The 21,673-nt window shown below is 43.3% G+C and overlaps 1 protein-coding gene and 1 pseudogene across 1 annotated transcript in view; both read left to right on the forward strand.

The window, feature by feature from the left end:
• LOC140732896 (uncharacterized) overlaps positions 1-18,683 on the forward strand; it is a 34,403-nt pseudogene extending 15,720 nt beyond the window's left edge.
• The window catches only part of LOC140732891 (uncharacterized), a 795,520-nt gene that overhangs the window by 15,703 nt on the left and 758,144 nt on the right, over positions 1-21,673 (forward strand). The gene's annotated exons all lie outside the window — the stretch shown is intronic.

The raw sequence follows: 21,673 nt of genomic DNA on the forward strand, positions 1-21,673 counted from the left end.
TTGCAGCCTACCAGGAAAAGTTATTGATACCTTTAACTTAAAAGCAGAGTTCGCTCAGATCCAAAGCCGCTCGCGTAATGCGCTCCCTCCCTCCGTCCCGTTTCATCGCAAACCGGCATTTTCCCACAAGACACCGCGAAACCGGGTGTGACGTCATAGCATCCCGTGATGTAGTACAGAAAACAAATATAGTTTAAACTAAGTAGGCAGCACAATGCTTCGAGTGTTTTCCATGTTGATGAGGGTGAGTACAAATGACTGATTTACACTAATTTAATTGTGAAAGTGCGCTTGATTTATCGTACAATTTCATTGGACCTCTGTGAACTACTCATCAATTTTATTGGTCTACTGTTATGAGGCAAAATGTTTACGAGGCGGCATGAAAAAAATCATGCATTAGCCGCTTCGGATTATTGGCCGCAAAGTTCAAAGCTGTTCAAAATGTGGGAAAAAAGTAGCGGCTTAAAATCCGGAATCTACGGTAATTTATCCAGCACAAAGCCTCCTGCTCAATTAACAACCAGATAAATTTACCTGTCTGACACCTCCTGCCCACTTAATACATTTACCCGGCTGGCATCTCCTGCTCAATTGATAAATTTACCCAACACGTTTGCCTCCTGCTTACTTAGTATAAAATTACCTGGTACCGCCTCCTGCCCACTTAGTAAAATTTTACCTACCTTATACGAGTCTCCTGACAGATTATTTCCTGATTCCATCAAGGTATGTGATCAGCCTTGGGGGAGGGACCGTACCTCCAAAGGAACTGACAGAGAGCGACAAAAGGTAAAATACCTATTGGGTGCCCTGTCGGTCTCTGCAGTCCCCAGAGTGGTCCAGCCGCTTACTCAGCCCGTCTGCTTGGCACTCCCTACATTGGAATCCTCCTCTGAAGTGGGAGGGTGAGCAGCCAGATGTCACGGTACCAATGACGTAGGGAAAGAGTGAGGATGTCCTGAAGAGTGAGTATAGAGAGCTTGGTGGATGTTAAAAAGCAGGACCTCGAGGGTGGTAATCTCAGGATTGCTACCTGTGCCACGTGCCAGTGAGGGTAAGAATAGGATGCTCTGGAGGATGAACACGTGGCTGAGAACTGGTGTAGGGGGCAGGGTTTAAGATTTCAGGATCATTGGGACCTCTTCTGGGACAGGTGGGACCTGTACAAGAGACGCGGGTTACACCTGAACTACAGGGGGACCAATATCGTTGCAGGGAGGTTTGTTAGTGCTATTGGGGGGTGGGGGGTTAAACTAGATTTGCAGGGGGATGGGAACCGGAGTACCAGAGTAAATAGTGGAGCGGGGGTGAAAATAATGGATGTTGAAGTTTCATGCAAAGTCACAAATAGAAGGGTTGTGTGTGGTGGTAATAATCTTCTGAGGTGTGTCTATTTCAATGCGAGGAGTACTGTGAGGAAGGCTGACTGAGGAAGGCTGACGAGATGAGGGTGTGGAGTGACACGTGGAATTATGACATTGTAGCCATTAGTGAAACGTGGCTACAGGAGGGGCAGGACTGGCAGCTCAATGTTCCAGGGTTCCGATGTTTCAGACGTGATAGAGGCAGAGGGATGAAGAGTGGTGGGGGGTGACATTGCTAGTCAGGGAAAATGTTACAGCAGAGCTCAGGCAGGACAGATTAAAGGGCTTGTCTACCGAGACCATATGAGTGGAGCTGAGAAACAGGAAAGGTATGACCACATTAATGGGGTTGTATTATAGACCACCCAATAGTCAGTGAGAATTGGAGGAGCAAATCTGCAGAGAGATAACAGACAACTGCAGGAAACATAAAGTTGTGATCATAGACGATTTTAATTTTCCACATATTGATTGGGACTCCCATACTGTTAAAGGTCTAGATAAGTTAGAGTTTGTAAAATGTGTTCAGGAAAGTTTTCTGAATCAATATATAGATGTACCAGCTAGAGAGGATGCAATATTAGATCCCCTATTGGGAAATGAGTTAGGACAGGTGACGGAAATGTGTGTAGGGGAACACTTCAGTTCCAGTGATCATAATACCATTAGTTTCAACTTGATCATGGATAAAGATAGATCTGGTCCTCGGGTTGAAGTTCTAAACTGGAAAAAGGCCAAATTTGAAGAAATGAGAAAGGATGGAAAAAGTGTGGATTGGGACAGGTTGTTCACTGGCAAGGATGTTGTTGGTAAGTGGGAGGCCTTCAAAGGAGAAATTTTGAGAGTGCAGAGTTTGTATGTTCCTGTCAGGATTAAAGGCAAAGTGAGTAAGAATTGTTACCTACCCCGTAACTGGGTGTCTTACCAGCAAAGATAGAAGTATCCGTTGGAGTCTGGTACTATTTTCAAAACAGTGTTTATTAGTAAAATATACAAATCAATATCAACAATGCAAATATACAGATAATACACGTTAGCTATACTAAACCTAAAAGTGTGGGTATAGTAATAATCAATAATAAACAAGCTCTATCAATGACTAGGGGATAAGGAATTGTCATATGTAAATATAAAGTTCAGTTCTGTTCATACAGGCTGAGGTAGTTGTTGGTCGATGTGTTGTAATTGTTGGAGAGAGAGAGAGAGAGAGCGAGCAAACAGTGACAGCCATTCAGGTATGACCCCTCGCCTTTAGCTAGACTGTTCTTCTATGGTGGACTCGTCACCCAGGCAAGGGTGGACACACACACAAGCCCCCACCGGCCTCGCTATAAACACTGTGAGTTAAAATTGACCAATCCTTCGTTCGGTCTCCGATGCCGAACACCTTCTCGTGGGTTCCAACACTTAAGCAGTGCTCACTAGTGTGTCTCCTGGTACACCTCTTGGTGTGTCTGAGGGGTGTCTCCCCAGACCTCACTTTTATCCCTACTCACGGGGTCTCAGGTGTCAATCAGTTTTGAATGGCTTAGTCCATCAAACCAGCCCACTCCGGCTGTCCACTGAGGAATTTTAATGAACAGAATGGTACCAAGTAAGCAGCCCTCTCCGGAGCCATAAGTCTTACAGGAGTCATAATATGGTGGAACAACAAGTCTCTTCCTCCCTGTGTTATCTCTCCCTTATCTGAAGCAAATGTTCCAGTCCCAGTATGTTTTTGTTCCATCTCTTTCTCTCTCATTAGCAGCCTGGCAACAGTAACGGTTTGTGATTCTCCCGGGGAGGGGGACATGGGCAACCCTGCACCCTTCTGCCCATCAGAGCTGTTCATCCTTCATAACACCCCCATGCTTCTAGGAATTTTCACCAAAGGGGAAAATTAACTAGTACAGCGTTTTACAGGATTACAGAGTTTAGCAAAAATACAGAAGAGTTCTTAACTATAAAGCAATACAGATATACCTTCACTTAGCATCTAGATAAACAGTCAGCGATTACATTGTTACTTCCTTTAATATGTTGTATCTGAATATCAAACTCTTGTAGCATCAGACTCCAATTTAATAATCGCCTGTTTTTATTTTTCATGTTAGCCAGGAATACCAAAGGGTTGTGATCTGTATAAACAATTAAGGGTCTCTGTGCTGAACAAATGTACACTTCAAAATGTTGTACTGCCAAAACAAGTGTCAACAATTCTTTTTCCACGGTAGAGTAATTCCTCTGGTGCACATTGAATTTCCGAGAGAAATATGCCACTGGGTGTTCCACCCCATCCCCTGCTTTCTGCAATAGGACTGCCCCTGCAGCCTCGTCACTTGCATCAGTCGCCAGGGAGAAAGGTTCTAACAAGTCAGGTGCCTTTAACACAGGGTGATGGCACAGTATGGTTTTTAACTCGTCAAAAGCATCCTGACAAGAATTGTTCCACTCAAATTTTTCTTCCTTCTGTAGGAGTTTTGTAAGCGGGAGGGCGATATCAGCAAAGTTCTTACAAAATTTTCGATAGTACCCCACCATGCCCAAAAATCTTCTCAAGGCTGTCTTATTTGTTGGTACAGGAACCTCAGAAATAGCCTGTACTTTAGCCTGCACAGGAGCCAACTGCCCCTGCCCTACCACATACCCCATGTAGGTGACTGTGGCATGACCAAATTCACTCTTTGCAAGGTTCACTGTAAGTTGGGCTGCAGACATTCTTTTAAACAGGTTTTCTACAGCCTCAATGTGGTCATCCCAGGTGTCATTCCAAACTACCACATCGCCAATATAAGCCTTGGTATTTGTTAACCCTTTTATCACCATGTCAATCATCCTCTGGAATGTACCTGGTGCATTTTTCATTCCGAACGGAAGACGTTGTACTCGTAAAACCCGGATGGGGTGACAAAGGCTGAAATTTCTCGAGTCCTGTCCGTTAAAGGAACGCACCAGTATCCCTTTAACAAGTCAATCTTAGTGATGTACCTCGCTTTCCCCATTTTATCAATGCAATCGTCCACCCTAGGGATAGGGTAAGCATCTGTCTGCGTGACAGCATTCACCTTTCTGTAATCGGTACAGAATCTTATGGTACCGTCTGGTTTCGGTACTACCACGCAGGGAGAGGCCCACGCAGAAAAGGATTTGCGAATTATACCAGCAGCTAGCATATGCTCAATTTCTTTTTCAAACTAGCTTGCTCTTTTCCAAATTCATCCGATAAGGAGATTGTTTAATAGGCTGGGTCGAGGTAACAATGACATCATGCTCTGTTCCTTTACACCACCTTGGAACATCTGGACATAAATGTGTATGCCGTTTAATGAGCTGTGTTAACTGCTCTCTTTGTTCAGGCTCTCAGTGATTGACTTTATCAGCAAGGTTGGCTAGAATAACTGAGTTCTCGAGTCTGGTGGGTATTATACTTATCTTTTCAAAACGCTCTGGGTCCTCCTCAACACTCCTCTCTACCTCATCAGTTTTTGTGACTGCACCGACCTCCGCGGGGGTCGTTTCTTGATAACCTTTCAGCATGTTTACATGAACCAACTGGTTCGGCTTGCGTCTATCAGGGGTTTCAATCACATAATTCAGCGAGTCTATTTTCTTAACTACTTTGTATGGTCCTTGAAACCTTGCCTGTAGGGGGTTGGTAACTACAGGGAATAGGACCAAGACCTTATCGCCCACGTGAAATTCTTGCTCTCGGGTACGTTTGTCATACCATTGTTTAATTCTCGTCTGGAAGTCTTTTAAATTTTCCTTTGCCAAAGCGCATACTTTATGGAGTCTTTCCCGTAATTTTAAAACATAGTCAATCACACTGACTTGAACTTTCGGGCTAGACCACTTCTCTTTAAGTAGGGTTAAAGGTCCTCTGGGCCTGTGACCAAAAACGAGCTCAAACAGACTGAACCCCAGAGATTCCTGAACCGTATCCCTCACTGCAAATAACAGAAGTGGTAATGCATCATCCCAGTCTCGAACGTTTTCATGACAGTAAGTTTTAACCATAGTCTTTAGTGTAGCATGGAATCTTTCCAACGCTCCTTGAGATTCCGGATGGTATGCAGAAGCTAAAATTTGTTTAACTCCCATCTGTGTCATCATCTGCTGAAATGCTCTGGATGTAAATGTACTCCCCTGATCCGATTGTATTTCCTTAGGCAGCCCCACGGTGGTAAAGAATTTAATGAGGGCCTTCACCACCACAGGGGTCCTAATATTCCCCAGAGGCACAACCTCTGGAAATCGTGTAGTGGCACACATCATGGTCATGACGTACTGCCGCCCACTCGCTGTTCTAGGCAAAGGACCCACAAAATCCACAATAATTCGGGAGAAAGGCTCCTCAATAGCGGGTATCGGTCTGAGAGGTGCCTTAGGGATAACCTGGTTCGGCTTTCCTACCACCTGACACGTATGGCACCTTTTACAATAATCAGCTATATCCTTCCTCATTTTTGGCCAATAGAAATCTTTCATAACCCTATCCACTGTCTTCCTTACTCCCAAATGTCCACCTAGAGGTCCCTTGTGAGCTAAGTTCAAAAATTCACCCCGATACGCCTTCGGTACTACCACCTGATGTTCCACCGCCCAGTCATCATCGACTGGCACCGTGGTCGGCCTCCACTTCCTCATCAATACTCCGTCCTTCAGGTAGTAGCCCTCTGGTTCTTTATCCAGTTCTGTCTCAGAAAGAACCGACTCTCTCAATGCCACAAGCTCCTCGTCACGTCCCTGCTCCTTTATAAATTCTCTCCTTGCTAAGGGTAGGTCTACCTCCTCTCCTTTATTCTCTTTCACCTCCCTATTCTCCACTTTACCATCCCCTAACCCCTCTTGGTACAGGGTCGGTAAAAACGTCTCAGCCAAATCAACACTGGACTCATTTAAACTGTCCTCTTTCTCAGCCGCCTTTCCCGACACGCTGCGAGTGATTGCGCATGCAGGATAGATCTTAGAATCCAGGGGCGGGTCCTCAACACTCACAGGCTTGCTCGTTAATTTCACTGCTGAACACACGTCACCACCTGCTAAATCATTACCAAGAAGGACGTCCACGCCGTCTCTCGGTAATTCTGACCGCACCCTTACTTCGACTGGTCCAGATACCAGGTCACAATTTATAATGATCCCATGCAAAGGCACAGCTTCTTTCCCTTTTCCTATACTTCTTCAAACTACCTCTCCAGTCTCAGGACCATAATCTAGCACCTTACTTAGGATCAGTGACTGATCAGCCCCAGTATCTCTCCAGATTCTCACTGGAACTGGGGTCTCTCCTTCTTCCACAGACACCATCCCTTCTGAAATAAATTTCTCACGCCCCCCTCGTACTCTATCTACCTTTGCCTTCCTCGTCGATTTGCTGATCGACTCAATACACCCTATAGGGACTGCCGTTTTCCCTTTTCCTGTCTCCTTCCTCGGAGCAAAGCACTTAGATGCAATATGACCAACCTTTCCACAATTATAACAGGTCAAGCCAGGAACCTTCCTGCCAGCCTGCTTGTCCTCCTTACCTTTACCACTAGCTCCCGGCTTATTCTCGATCTTAGCCGGTGGACTTTCTTTACTGTCCCTACTGCCTTTCTGGTAACTCTTATTTGAGGAAACCTTTGTCTTGTGGGTTAGGGCATATTCATCTGCGAACCTAGCAAATTCGAATATAGCAAATTCGGCTTCTCGTTCAGATATATCCTGATAATATCCGAAACACAACCTTTAAATTCCTCAATCAGAATTAACTCTCTGAAACGATGGAAATCCTCCTCCACCTTTTCTGCAGCACACCAGCCATCCAAGAGCACACCCTTTTCATAGGCAAACTCTGCATACGTCTGAGGGGGAAGGTTTCTTTAAATCTCTGAACTTTTGTCTATCCGCTTCAGGTACCAACTCACAGGCCGGAAGGATAGCCTGCTTTACTTCCTCATAATCCTCAGACTCCCCCTTGGACAACGCCGCATATGCCCGTTGAGCCTTCCCTTTTAATGCAGTTTGTAACAACGCCACCCACTGATCTCTGGGCCACTTCTGATTCACTGCCACCTTTTCAAAATGCAAGAAGTAACTATCAACGTCCGTCTCCTCGAACGGAGGTACTAACCTAAACTCCCTACTAACATTAAACTTCTCTCGGTCTGCCCCGCTACCCACATGTTGCCATTTCTCCCTCTCGAACTGCCGTTGTTTTTTCAGCTTCCTCCATCCTCCTTTCAGCTTTCCTTTCTTCCTCCTCTGCTTCCAGCTGTTTTAACCTAAGTTCATGCTCCCTCTGTTTCTCTTTCTCAACCAACTTTAATTTTTCTATCTCTAACTGAACCTCCCCCTTGGCTGGCTTCCTCTCAGGGAACAGGTCCAATTCATCTGGTGTGAACACACCCTTGGATACTTAATGCTTAGCTATTTCTCTCTGTATATCCACCTTTCTCATCGACGATTTCACCTCTGGGAGATCTAATCGTTTCGCAATATTCATCAATTCAGCCTTCCTGGCAACCTCTAATGCCCCCGCAGTCGAATCTTTTAAAAATTTGACAATGTCCATCTCTGCTGGTTTCCCGTCTGGTTACCCATGCAACCAGATCAAATAATGGACTTATAGCCCGATTCACTGGCCCCCCAATTTGGTATCAAATCTCAAGACGAGACCCCAATTTGTTACGTACCCCGTAACTGGGTGTCTTACCAGCAAAGATAGAAGTATCCGTTGGAGTCTGGTACTATTTTCAAAACAGTATTTATTAGTAAAATATACAAATCAATAACAATGCAAATATACAGATAATACACGTTAGCAATACTAAACCTAAAAGTGTGGGTATAATAATAATCAATAATAAACAAGCTCTATCAATGACTAGAGGATAAGGAATTGTTTTATGTAAATATAAAGTTCAGTTCTGTTCATACAGGCTGAGGTAGTTGTTGGTCGATGTGTTGTAATTGTTAGAGAGACAGAGAGAGAGAGAGAGAGAGAGCGAGCAAACAGTGACAGCTATTGTCTTGCAAACCTTTCTTTACGATCCTGATCCATCGATGTGTTGTTGTGGCCATTCAGGTATGACCCCTCTGTCCTTTAGCTAGACAGTTCTTCTATGGTGGACTCGTCACCCAGGCAAGGGTGGACACACGCACAAGCCCCCACTGGCCTCACTGTAAACACTGAGTTAAAATTGACCGATCCTTCGTTCGGTCTCTGATGCCCCCACATCTTCTCGTGGGTTCCAACACTTAAGCAGTGCTCACTAGTGTGTCCCCTGGTACACCTCTTGGTGTGTCTGAGGGGTGTCTCCCCAGACCTCACTTTTATCCCTACTCACAGGGTCTCAGGTGTCAATCAGTTTTGAATGGCTTAGTCCATCAAACCAGCCCATTCCGGCTGTCCACTGAGGAATTTTAATGAACAGAATGGTACCAAGTAAACAGCCCTCTCCGGAGCCATAAGTCTTTCAGGAGTCATAACATGGTGGAACAACAAGTCTCTTCCTCCCTGTGTTATCTCTCCCTTATCTGAAGCAAATGTTCCAGTCCCAGTATGTTTTTGTTCCATCTCTTTCTCTCTCATTAGCAGCCTGGCAACAGTAACAGTTTGTAATTCTCCCAGGGGAGGGGGACATGGGCAACCCTGCACCCTTCTGCCCATCAGAGCTGTTCATCCTTCGTAACGGAATAAGAAACCTTGGTTCTCTAGGGAACTTGGAACTGTGATAGAGAAGAGAGAGATGTATGACATGTATAGGAAATGGAGCAAATAAGGTACTTGAGAAGTATAAAAAGTGCAAAAAAAATACTTAAAGAAATGAGGAGGGCTAAAAAAAACAAGAGGTAACTTTGGCAGTCAAGGTGAAGGATAATCCAAAGAGCTTCTACAGGTATATTAAGAGCAACAGGATAGTAAGGAATAAAATTGGTCCTCTTGAAGAGCAGAGTGGTCATCTATGTATGGAAACAAAAGAAATGGGGGAGATGTTAAATTTTTTTTGGGTCTGTATTTACTAAGGAAGCTGGCATGGAGTCAATGGAAATAAGGCAAACAGGTAGTGAGGTCATGGAACCTACACAGATTGAAGAGGAGGAGCTGCTTGCTGTCTTGTGACAAATCAGAGTAGATAAATCCCCAGGACCTGACAGGGTATTCCCTCAAACCTTGAAGGAGACTAGTGTTGAAATTGCAGTGGCCCTGGCAGGTATATTTAAAATATCAGTATTTACGGGTGAGGTGCCGGAGGATTGGAGGATAGCTCATGTTGTTCTATTTTTTAAAAAACGCTATAAAAGTAATCTGGGAAATTATAGGCCGGTAAGTTTGACATCAGTAGTAGGTAAATTATTGGAAGGAGTACTAAGAGATTGGATCTACAAATATGTGGATAGACAGGGAATTATTTGGGAGAGTCAACATGGCTTTGTGCGTAGTAGGTCATGTTTAACCAATCTATTAGATATTTTCGAGGAGGTTATCAGGAAAGTGGAGGAAGGGAAGGCAGTGGATGTTGTCTACTTGGACTTCAGTAAGGCCTTTGACAAGGTCCCGCGTGGGAGGTTAGTTAGGAAGATTCAGTCGCTATGTATACATGGTGAGGTAGTAAATTGTATTAGACATTGGCTCAATGGGAGAAGTCAGAGAGGTAGTGGAGGATTGCTTCTCTGAGTGGAGGCCTGTGATTAGTGGTGTGCCACAGGGATCGATGCTGGGTCCATTGTTATTTGTCATCTATATCAATGATCTGGATGATAATGTGGTAAATTGGATCAGCAAATTTGCTGATGATACAAAGATTGATGGTGTAGTGGACAGTGAAGAAGGTTTTCAAAGCTTGCAGAGGGATTTGGATCAGATGGAAAAATGGGCTGAAAAATGGCAGGTGGAGTTTAATACAGACAAGTGTGAGGTATTGCACTTCAGAAAGTCAAACCAAGGTAGAACATACAAGGTAAATGGTAGGACACTGAGGAGTTCAGTAGAACAGAGGGATCTGGGAATACAGATACTTATTTCCCTAAAAGTGGCGTCACAGGTAGATAGGGTAGTAAAGAGAGCTTTTGGCACATTGGCTTTTATAAATCAAAGTATTAAGTATAAGAGTTGGAATGCAGTGGTGAGGTTGTATAAGACATTGGTGAGGCTAAATTTGGAGTATTGTGTGCAATTTTGGTCACCGAATTGCAGGAAGGATATTAATAAGGTTGAAAAATTGCAGAGAAGGTTTACAAGGATGCTGCCAGGACTTGAGAAACTGAGTTACAGTGAAAGGTTGACTAGGTTAGGACTTTATTCCCTGGAGCGTAAGAGAATGAGGGGAGATTTGATAGAGGTGTATAAAATTATGATGGGTATAGATAGAGTGAATGCAACCAGGCTTTTTCCACTGAGGCTTGGGGAGAAAAAAACCAGAGGACATGGGTTAAGGGTGAAGGGGGGGGGGAGTTTAAGGGGAACATTGGGTGGGGGGGGCTTCTCACACAGAGTAGTGGGAGTGTGGAATGAGCTGCCAGATGAAGTGGTAAATTCAAGGCTCACTTTTAACATTTAAGAAAAACTTGGACAGGTACATGGATGAGAGGGGTATGGAGGGATATGGTGCAGCTGCAGGTCAGTGGGACTAGGCACAAAAATGGTTTGGCACGGCTAAGGGCCAAAAGGCCTGTTTCTGTGCTGTAATGTTCTATTGATCCTGTTTGTGACACCAAATGTTAAGGTTGAATCTGAATAAAACTCGGGAGACCAGCTTCTTATCATCACCTGCAGGAGTTCTCCTGTAGGAGTTTGAGACCCAGTTGTCAAAGGGAAGGAACGTAAGCACTGCCAGCTTCTGACAAGTGGACTGACTTAGTCAGGTTACAGCCCTATATTTATACATAGTAAGCCCCATGTATTACTATTGCAAGATGTTATTTGATCTGGTACGCCCACCAACTGTGTTGGTGCAAAACTTAATTACTTAGATAAGAGCGTTCGCTTAGTCAAGGTTTTAATTACAGATGGATGTACTGTCCAGTCCTTATCAGTTATTCCCTTTGCAAGGCCCTGACTTAATTACAGACAGATGTTCATTTCTGTCCTTATGGGTGAGTCCTCCTCCCTTTACTCAAACGAGGGTACAATGTATAATGTTATCAGCTCTCTGCAAGCCACAGAGAACTGGTAATGAGCCTATCTTAGGTAACCACTGAAGACAGAGTTTACTTCAGTTCAAAAATTCCTATTCAGTCCCAATTATTCTTTTAGCCAGAGGTTACATAGGTTCAAAATGATTTTTTAATATTTCCTCAATTCCTCAGGAGGGTTCAGGGGAAATATTTATGTCCAATATAGAAACTGGTGTTACCTGTGTGTATTGTGGCGATGCAAAAGTTGCTGGAGAATTTTCAAGTAGGAAGAAGTGGAGTGATATTTGGAAATCTGATTCTTTAAAGCGTAATTCAGCAAGCAAATCACATATGGACAGTGTGAAAATGCTCTGGTGAGAAAATCCTTCATTACCCAATACAGGCCTGCTACATAGGTTATGTGAGAGTGCAGATGAACTTGATCAAACCCAGAGGAGATCAAAGTTCTTATCAACAGTGATTTGCTAGCTGTTAAAATGAATACCTCTCTACATAAAATTCACTGTTTACATGTTGTCACTGGGTAAAAGAATGCACAGTACAAGATTTATGTGTACACTGGTCATTACAAATTAGAGAGGACAATGGTGGGAAGGTGGGGAGACCTGCAGTGTCCCTGATGCCCTCACCTACAAGATGTGCATCTAGCTGCAGCTTGTAACCTTGCACATTAAGGGGTTGGAACTTGAATTCCAGATCATCCAGGAGTTGGAGGGGGTGATAGATATGACATGAAGAGAAGTGAGATACACCCAAGGTGCAGGACACAGGAACCTTCGTGAGAGTCAGGAAGGGGAATGAGTTTAAACAGCCATCGCAGAGTACTCTGTTTTGCTATCCTGCTCAACAGCTTTAGAAACTGTTGGGGGGTTTTACCTAGCAGAGGGAAGTCAAAGGGATGATAAGGGATTCATTCGTTAGGGGAACAGAACAAGAGGGGACTGATATGGTAGGGCACTGAGAAATGCAGTAGAACAGAGTGATCTAGGAATAATGGTGCATAGTTCCCTGAAGGTAGAATCTCATGTGGATAGGGTAGTGAAGAAAGCTTTTGGTATGCTGGCCTTCATAAATCAGAGCATTGAGTATAGGAGTTGGGATATAATGTTAAAATTGTACAAGGCATTGGTACAAATTTGGAGTATTGTGTACAGTTCTGGTCACCGAATTATAGGAAAGATGTCAACAAAATAGAGTACGGAGGAGATTTACTAGAATGTTACCTGGGTTTCAGCATCTAAGTTACAGAGAAAGGTTGAACAAGTTAGGTCTTTATTCTTTGGAGCGTAGAAGGTTGAGTGGGGACTTGATAGAGGTACTTAAAATTATGAGGGGGATAGATAGAGTTCACGTGGATAGGCTTTTTCTATTGAGAGTAGGGCAGATTGAAGCAAGAGGACGAGTTGAGAGTTAAGGGGCAAAAGTTTAGGGGTAACACAAGGGGGAACTTCTTTACTCAAAGAGTGGTAGCTGTGTGGTATGAGCTTCCAGTAGAAGTGTAGAGGCAGGTTCGATTTTGTCATTTAAAAAAAAAATTGGATAGGTATATGGACAGGAAAGGAATGGAGGGTTATTGGCTGAGGTGGAACTAGGTGAAAGTAAGCGTTCGGCACGGACTAGAAAGGCAGAGATGGTCTGTTTCCATGCTCTAATTGTTATATGGTTATATAATATCCTAGTGGTAAGGCTTGCTAGTGTGGGGGAGGGGGTGATGTGGTTAAAATAAGTTGTAGAGGGAATGGGAACCAGAATGACAGAACAGATAGTGGAGAGGGTGAATTGAATTGACTTTATTACATACATCCTTCATATGCATATGGAGTAGAAATTTTTATATTACGTCTTTGTTGAAAAAGTGCAATGTGTAATTTATAGTAATTTATAATGAATAGTTTGTACATAGGATAGTCAATATAACAGAAATGCAATTGTATTAGCATGAATTAATCAGTCTGATGGTCTGGTGGAAGATGATGTCCCGGAGCCTGTTGGTCCTTTTGCTGTGGTACCATTTCCTGGATGGTAGCAGCAGGGACAGTTTGTGGTTGTGGTGAATTGGGTCCCCAATATCCTTTGGGCCCTTTTTACACACCTGTCTCTGGAAATGTCCTCAAACGTGGGAAGTACACATCTACAGGTGTGCTGGGCTGTCCGCACCACTCTCTGCAGGTTTCTGCAATTAAGGGAAGTACAGTTCCCATAGCAGGGAGTGATGCAGCCTGTCAGGATGCTCTCAGTTGTGTCCCTGTAGAAAGTTCTTAGGAGTTGGGGCCCCATCCCAAACTTCTTCAACCACCTGAGGTGAAAGAGGTGCTGCTGCGCTCTTTTCAGAACACAGCCGATATGTACAGATCATGTGAGATCCCTGGTGATGTGTGTGCCGAGGAACTTAAAGCTGTTCACCCTCTCAACCCCAGATCCATTGATGTCAATAGTGGTTAGCCTGTCTCCATTCCTCCTGCCGTCCACAATCAGCACCTTTGTTTTTGTGACAATGAGGGAGAGTTTGTTTTCTTGACACCAGACAGATGTTGTTCAGACCTCAGACAAAGTCACCAATCAAATGGTTGAGCATGATGCGATGAATGTGCTGAGCTGTGTATATCACAATGCAAGAAGCATCGTAGGAAATCCAGATGAGCCCAGGACAGGGAATTAAGATATCGTAGCCATTACTGGGACTTCATTGCACTGAGGGATTTAGAGATTTAGATGTCTGAGGGATTTAGAGGAACAAATTCGTAGAGAGATCGCAGACCATGCCAAGAAACAAAAGTTGATTCAGTAAGTGATTTCAGCTTTCCATATATTGACTGGGATTCCCTCACTGTAAAAGGATTAGATGGGGTAGTGTTTGTCAAATGTGCCCTTAATCAGTACATAGAATTCCTGACATAGAAGTGTGCAGTAAGCTGTTAGGAAATGATCCAGGGCTGGTGACAGAAATTATTGATCATTATGCTGTGAAATTCAAAGTAAATGTGGAAAAAGAAGTTTGGACCATGGGTTGAGATTCTAAAAAGATTAATTTTGATGGTATCAGAAAGGATCTGACGAGTGTGGCTTGGGGCAGGCTGTTTTCTGGCAAAGGAGTACTTGGTAAGTGGGAGGCCTTCAAAAGTGAAATTTTCAGGGTGTAGAGTTTGCATGAAAGTTGAAAGGTAACTGCTGTAGGGAACCTTGGTTTTCAAGAGATACTGAAGCCCCGGATATTTTGTTCCTCTAAATGCCTCAGACTGTTATAATTCCACACCTTGAGCACATCTGACTTTCTTTCCCCGTAGTTTTTGTTCTATTATTTGCCCTCTCTTTGGCTTTTATGTTGGCCTTGGCTCCTCATTTCAGCCATGATTGTGTCCTCTTGCCTTTCCAATGTTTCCACTTCTTTGGGATGTATCGATCACTCACCTACCGAATTGCTTCCAGAAACTCTAGCTATCGCCATTCCTACCAGTTTTCGCTTCCGATCAAATTTGGCCAGCTTCTCTGACAACATGGAGAAAGTCAGTACAGAAACAGGCCATTCGGCCCATCTAGTCAATGGCGAGAGCATTTAAGCTCTCTGATGCAATTACCTCCATGGGGGCCACAGTGCTCCATACCCCTACCATCCAGGTAACTATCCAAACTTCTCTTAAATGTTGAAATCGAGCTGGCATGAACCTCTTGTGCTGGCATCTCATTCCACACTGTCACGACCATTTCAGTGAAGAGCTTTTCCACATGTTCCCCTTCAATTTTCACCTTCCCCATTTACCCATGACCTCTGGTTGTCATCCCACCCAACCTCACTGGAAAAAGCTGCTTGCATTTACCCTACCTATAGCCTCATTGTATTCTATACTTCTAACAAATCCTCAAAGCAATGTATAATTTCCTTGTTTGTGTTTAGAACCTTTTTTAGATGTATAAGGTGATGAGGGGCATTGATTGTGTGGATAGCCCGAGCCTTTTACCCAGGGCTGCAATGGACAACATGAGGGACAATGGTTTTAAGGTGCTTGGAAGAAGGTACTGAGGGGATGTCAGGGGTAAGAGTGGTGGGTGCCTGGAATGCACCACCAGCAACAATGGTCAAGGCAGATACGATAGGGTCTTTTAATAGCCTCTTACAGAGGTTCATGGAGCTTCGAAAAATAGAGGGCTATGCGCTAGGGAAATTCTAGGCAGTTCCTAGAGTCAATTACATGGTTGGCACAACATTGTGGACCGAAGGACCTGTAATGTGCGGAAGATTTCTATGTTCTGTGTTGAACAGGAAAACTACACTGGCTATTCTGCACTCCTCTGGTTCCTCCCCCTCTCAGTTAGATGATCTAATTTGGAGTATTGTTGCAGTTTTGGTCACCTACCTACAGGAAAGATGAAAAAAAGGTTGAAAGAGTTCAGAGAAAATTCACAAGGATGTTGCCAGGTCTGGAGGACTTGGGTTATAAAGAGAGATTGAAGCGGTCAGGACTTTATTCCTTGGAACGTAGAAGATTGAGGGGAGTTTTGATGGAGGTTTACCACAATTATAAGGGGTATAGATGGGGTAAAAGCAAGCTGGCTTTTTCCACTGAAATTGGGTGGGACTACAACCAGAGGCCATGGGTTAAGGGTGAAAGGTGAAACGTTAAGGGGAACATGAGGGGAAACTTCTTCGCACAGACGATCATCCGGGTGTGGAATGAGCAGCCAGCACAAGTGGTGCATGCGAGCTCAATTTCAGCATTTAAGAGGTTTATATAGGTACCTGGATGGTAGGGGTACGGGAGTAGAAAGTTTAAATAGCTCGGCACCAACTAGATGGGCCAAAGGGTCTGTTTCTGTGTTGTTCTTTTCTATGACTGTGACAAGAACCTTAAATAATACTAATATTCTCTCGAATCTGTGCAGACCAACCATACATCTGAGTAGGAGATATTTACATGGCATTAAAGCTGTGGCACTTTAAATTAACGGTACATAAAAGAAAATCCCAGCTGCACGTTAACAAAGGCTATTTGTGTGAGTGTTTCAGTTTCTGTGGGGCCAGGAACCTATGCAGCTCAGTGGGAACAGGGAATAATACCAAAGGAGAGAGTCAAACTGAGCCAGGTCACAGATTGGAGATGGCAGAAATGCTCCATTCTTATAGAGACAGGAAGAGCATCAGAGAGTTTGATGGTCATTCCAGATACCAGCACTGTGCCCAGTTAGAAGATGATTTCTCGCTCCAACTTGCGTTGAACTTCACTGTAACAGTGTGATGTCAGATCACACCTTGACAACTCAAGTGATCTCATCTGAAATGTTGTCTTACACCCATTGATGGATTTTGTAAATCTTTTTACAGGTTAAAAATGACAAGGAACTTGTCTACAGGAATCTCGAACACGACACACTAGTTTTGCTGTCTCTGTCCAGATATTTAAGAAGTGGAGCAAGGGATTCAATCAACTGTCCTTCCTGCTCAGACTGTGGGGAGGAATTCACTCGATCATCTGACCGACTGGCATGCCCGTCATTTTACACAGGGGAGAGGCATTCACTGCTCAGACAATGGGAATGGATTCACTCGGTCATTTGAACTGAAGGTACATCAGCAAGTTCACACTGAACAAGGCCATTCATCTGTTCTGTGTGTGAGAAGGGATTCAGTTGATCTTCCCACCTGTGGACACACCAGTCAGTTCACACTGGGCAGAGGCTGTTCATTGCTGAATTTGTGGAGAAAGATTTACTTGGTCATCTGACCTAATGGCTCACCAGCGAGTTCACATCGGGAAGCGGCCGTTCACCTGCTCAGACTGTGGGAAGGGATTCACTCGGTCATCTAAGCTGAAGGTACATCAGCGAGTTCACAGTGGGGAGAGGCCGTTCACCTGCTCATTGTGTGGGAAGGGATTCACTCAGTCGTCCACCCTAATGTTGCACCAGCGAGTTCACACTGGGGAGCGGCCGTTCACCTGCTCAGACTGCGGGAAGGGATTCACTCAGTCATCCACCCTACTGGCACACCAGTCAGTTCACACAGGGGAGAGGCCATTCACCTGCTCATTGTGTGGGAAGGGATTCACTCAGTCATCCACTCTAATGGTACACCAGCGAGTTCACACTGGGGAGCGGCCATTCACCTGCTCAGACTGCGGGAAGACATTCACTCGGTCATCCAACCTACAGAGACACCAGCGAGTTCACACTGGGGAGACGCCATTCACATGCTCAGACTGTGGGAAGGGATTCACTTGCTCATCTAAACTGAAGGCACATCAGCGAGTTCACACTGGAGAGAGGCCATTTAGCTGCTCAAACTGTGGGAAGGCATTCACTCGGTCATCCAATCTACAGAGACACCAGTCAGTTCACACCGGGGAGAGGCCATTCACCTGCTCAAACTGTGGGAAGGCATTCACTCAGTCAACCCACCTACAGAGTCACCAACGAGTCCACACTGGTTAAAAGCCGTTCACCTGCTCAGACTGTGAGCAGGGATTCACTTGGTCATCTGATCTACAGATACAGCAGTGAGTTCACACTGGGGAGAAGCCATTTGCCTGCTCAGACTGTGGGAAGGGATTCACTCAGTTGTTTCTCCTGAAGCTATATCAGAGAATTCACAATGGAGAGAGGCCATTTACCTGCTCAGACTGTGGGAAGGGATTCATGTGGTCATCCTCTCTAATGGTACACCAGCGAGTTCACACTGGGGAGCGGCCATTCACCTGCTCAGACTGCGGGAAGACATTCACTCGGTCATCCAACCTACAGAGACACCAGCGAGTTCACACTGGGGAGACGCCATTCACATGCTCAGACTGTGGGAAGGGATTCACTTGCTCATCTAAACTGAAGGCACATCAGCGAGTTCACACTGGAGAGAGGCCATTTAGCTGCTCAAACTGTGGGAAGGCATTCACTCGGTCATCCAATCTACAGAGACACCAGTCAGTTCACACCGGGGAGAGGCCATTCACCTGCTCAAACTGTGGGAAGGCATTCACTCAGTCAACCCACCTACAGAGTCACCAACGAGTCCACACTGGTTAGAAGCCGTTCACCTGCTCAGACTGTGAGCAGGGATTCACTTGGTCATCTGATCTACAGATACAGCAGTGAGTTCACACTGGGGAGAAGCCATTTGCCTGCTCAGACTGTGGGAAGGGATTCACTCAGTCATTTCTCCTGAAGCTATATCAGAGAATTCACAATGGAGAGAGGCCATTTACCTGCTCAGACTGTGGGAAGGGATTCATGTGGTCATTTCTCCTGAAGCTATATCAGAGAATTCACAATGGAGAGAGGCCATTTACCTGCTCAGACTGTGGGAAGGGATTCACTCAGTCATTTCTCCTGAAGCTATATCAGAGAATTCACAATGGAGAGAGGCCATTTACCTGCTCAGACTGTGGGAAGGGATTCACTCAGTCATTTCTCCTGAAGCTATATCAGAGAATTCACAATGGAGAGAGGCCATTTACCTGCTCAGACTGTGGGAAGGGATTCACTCAGTCGTTTCTCCTGAAGCTATATCAGAGAATTCACAATGGAGAGAGGCCATTTACCTGCTCAGACTGTGGGAAGGGATTCACTCGATCATCCTCCCTATTGGTTCACAAGTCAGTTCACACTTGGGAGAGGCCATTCACCTGCTCAGAATGTGGAAAGAGATTCACCCAATCATCCAAGCTGCTGGTACACCAGTCAGTTCACACTGGGGAGAGGCCATTCACCTGCTCAGAATGTGGAAAGTCATCCGCCCTACAGAGGCACCAACGAGTTCACACTTGGGGAAAGACCGTTCACCTGTTCAGAAAGTGGGGAGGGATTCCCTCACTCTTCCACCCTATAGATGAGATGTTAAAGGATAATTTGTCCTGTTCCTTTTTTTCAAATCTTTTATTATTTTTATCCAAAATAACAAGAGCACATCAAGGTAGGTGACACTTACAATGTCTCAAGGGAAAAAAAAACATTGTTTTAAAGATTGAAAAATTTGGTGGCGCAAAAAAAAGATAAGAAAAAAAACCCTACTAAAGCAAAGAAAAGTGAGAAAAAAGACCCATTAGGTGTTCAACCCCGGAGCCAATTGTCATACAAAATTCTAAAGATAAACATCAAACTGCCAGCAAGAAAAAAAAGTACCAAAATTTACAATTAGATCGTGGAGGAAATCAATCAATTAACTCAAATGATAGTAACGAGCAAATGAGCCCCATCTTTTCTCAAAATCAAACATAGGTTCAAAGGTTCGACTTCTAATTTTCTCCAAGCTGAGACATAACATCACTTGAAAGAACCATTGTGACAGAGTGGGAGCCGACGAATCCTTCCACTTCAGCAGAATGGCCCTCCTAGCTATCAATGTAACAAATGCAATAACATGTTGGTCAGACAAAGAAATACCGCGGCTATTTTGAGGAATTATTCCAAAAAGCAGTTAATTTGTTAAGTTGTAAATTAATTGTAAGTGCTTTAGAAATTAGAAAAAACTGACTTCCGGAACTGTTCCAGTATAGAACAAGACCAAAACGTGTGTCAGTGTAGCTGTCTCAGTTTTACATCTATCACAACTATCAACATTAGGAAAGATTTTAGACAATCTGTCCTTGGTCAAATAGTAATGATGTACAATTTTAAATTGGATCAGTGAATGGCTAGCACAAATTGAAGAAGAGTTAACCAACTTCAGAACCTGTGTCCATTCCTCCGTCATAAAAGTCAAATTAAGTTCCTTTTCCCAATCTTGTTTAATCTTAAATAAAGTATGCTTATTATTCCATTGTAATAGTAAATTTTAAATTCTTCCAATGGAACCCTTCATCAAAGGGTTCATACTGATAATAGTATCTAACAGGTCAGCATCCAATATGTAAGGGAAATTACTTAAATATTTTTGTAAGTAACTTGTCTAACTTGAAGGTGTTGTAAGAAGTGTGAGTATGAAAGACAATATCAACTAATTGTTGAAAAGACATCAGTCTATCTTCTTTAAATAGATCCAAAAAAGAATTAATACCTTTATTTTCCTAAAGAAAAAAAATTTGGATCACTCAAAGAAGGCTTATAAAAACAATTTCAATAAATTAAACTACAAAGTTTAAATTTTTTAAGATTAAAAAAATTGCAGAACTGCAGCCAAATTTGTAAAGAATACTTAATCACGGTATAAATTTAAATGAGCAAATTCAGCTTATTGTATAGGTAAAGCAGCTCCCAATAATGAGGTTAAATAAAACTGTTCCACAGCTTTCAATTCCAAATCTACCCAAATTGGCCACTCGTTCTTATCAACCCAGTGTAACTAAAAGGACATATATCGCACATTAACAGCCCAATAATACGTTCTTAAATTAGGCAAAGCAAGACCTCCATCCTTTTTCAATATTTGTAAGTGACATTTACTAATTCTTGGTCTTTTTATCATTTCAAATAAAAGATGAGATAATAGAATCAATCCAATCAAAAAGCTTCTTTGTCAAAAAAAGGGATATTCTGAAATAAATATAAAAATTTTGGTAAAATCATCATTTTGACTATAAGGATGCGACCAGCAAGAGAAAATGTAAGTGGGTTCCACCTACTAAATAAATACTTCATAGAATCTACCAAGGGAACAAAATTAGCTTTATAAAGATACTTTTTTTTTAGTGATTATGAGACCTAAATATCTAAAGCCAAGACTGCTCTGTCTGTACAAAAAAAAGTTTTAAAAGATTCTCTATCCCTAAATATCTAAAGGAATCCGTAACTTCGAATGGAGTATTATCATATATAGAAACAGATTCATTTAATGGAAACAGTTCACTTTTATTAAAATTTCCAAACTCATTAAATAATTTTAGCAAGGCAGAGATAGATTCCTCGGGATTAGATATTTAAACCAATAAGTCGTCAGCATAAAGAGAAATCTTATGAATGTCTCATTCACAATAATCCCATGAATATCTTTAGCTTCATGAAGAGCGATAGCAAGGGGTTCTAATATTAAGTTAAATAACAAAGGACTTAATGGACAACCTTGTCCCCCGTGAAAGCTGGAAAAAAGGGGTTCTACAGTTATTAGCAATAACAGTAACAATAGGAATTTTATATATCATTCTAATCCAATTATTAAAATTAACACCAAAACCAAATTTCTCTAAAACATTAAACAAATATTTCCATTCGACTCAATTGAATGCTTTTTCAGCATCCAAAGAGACAACGCATTGTGGAGTTTTAAAAGAAGATGAGTATTT

This window comes from Hemitrygon akajei, chromosome 9 (genome assembly GCF_048418815.1).
Source record: "Hemitrygon akajei chromosome 9, sHemAka1.3, whole genome shotgun sequence".
NCBI lineage: Eukaryota > Metazoa > Chordata > Chondrichthyes > Myliobatiformes > Dasyatidae > Hemitrygon > Hemitrygon akajei.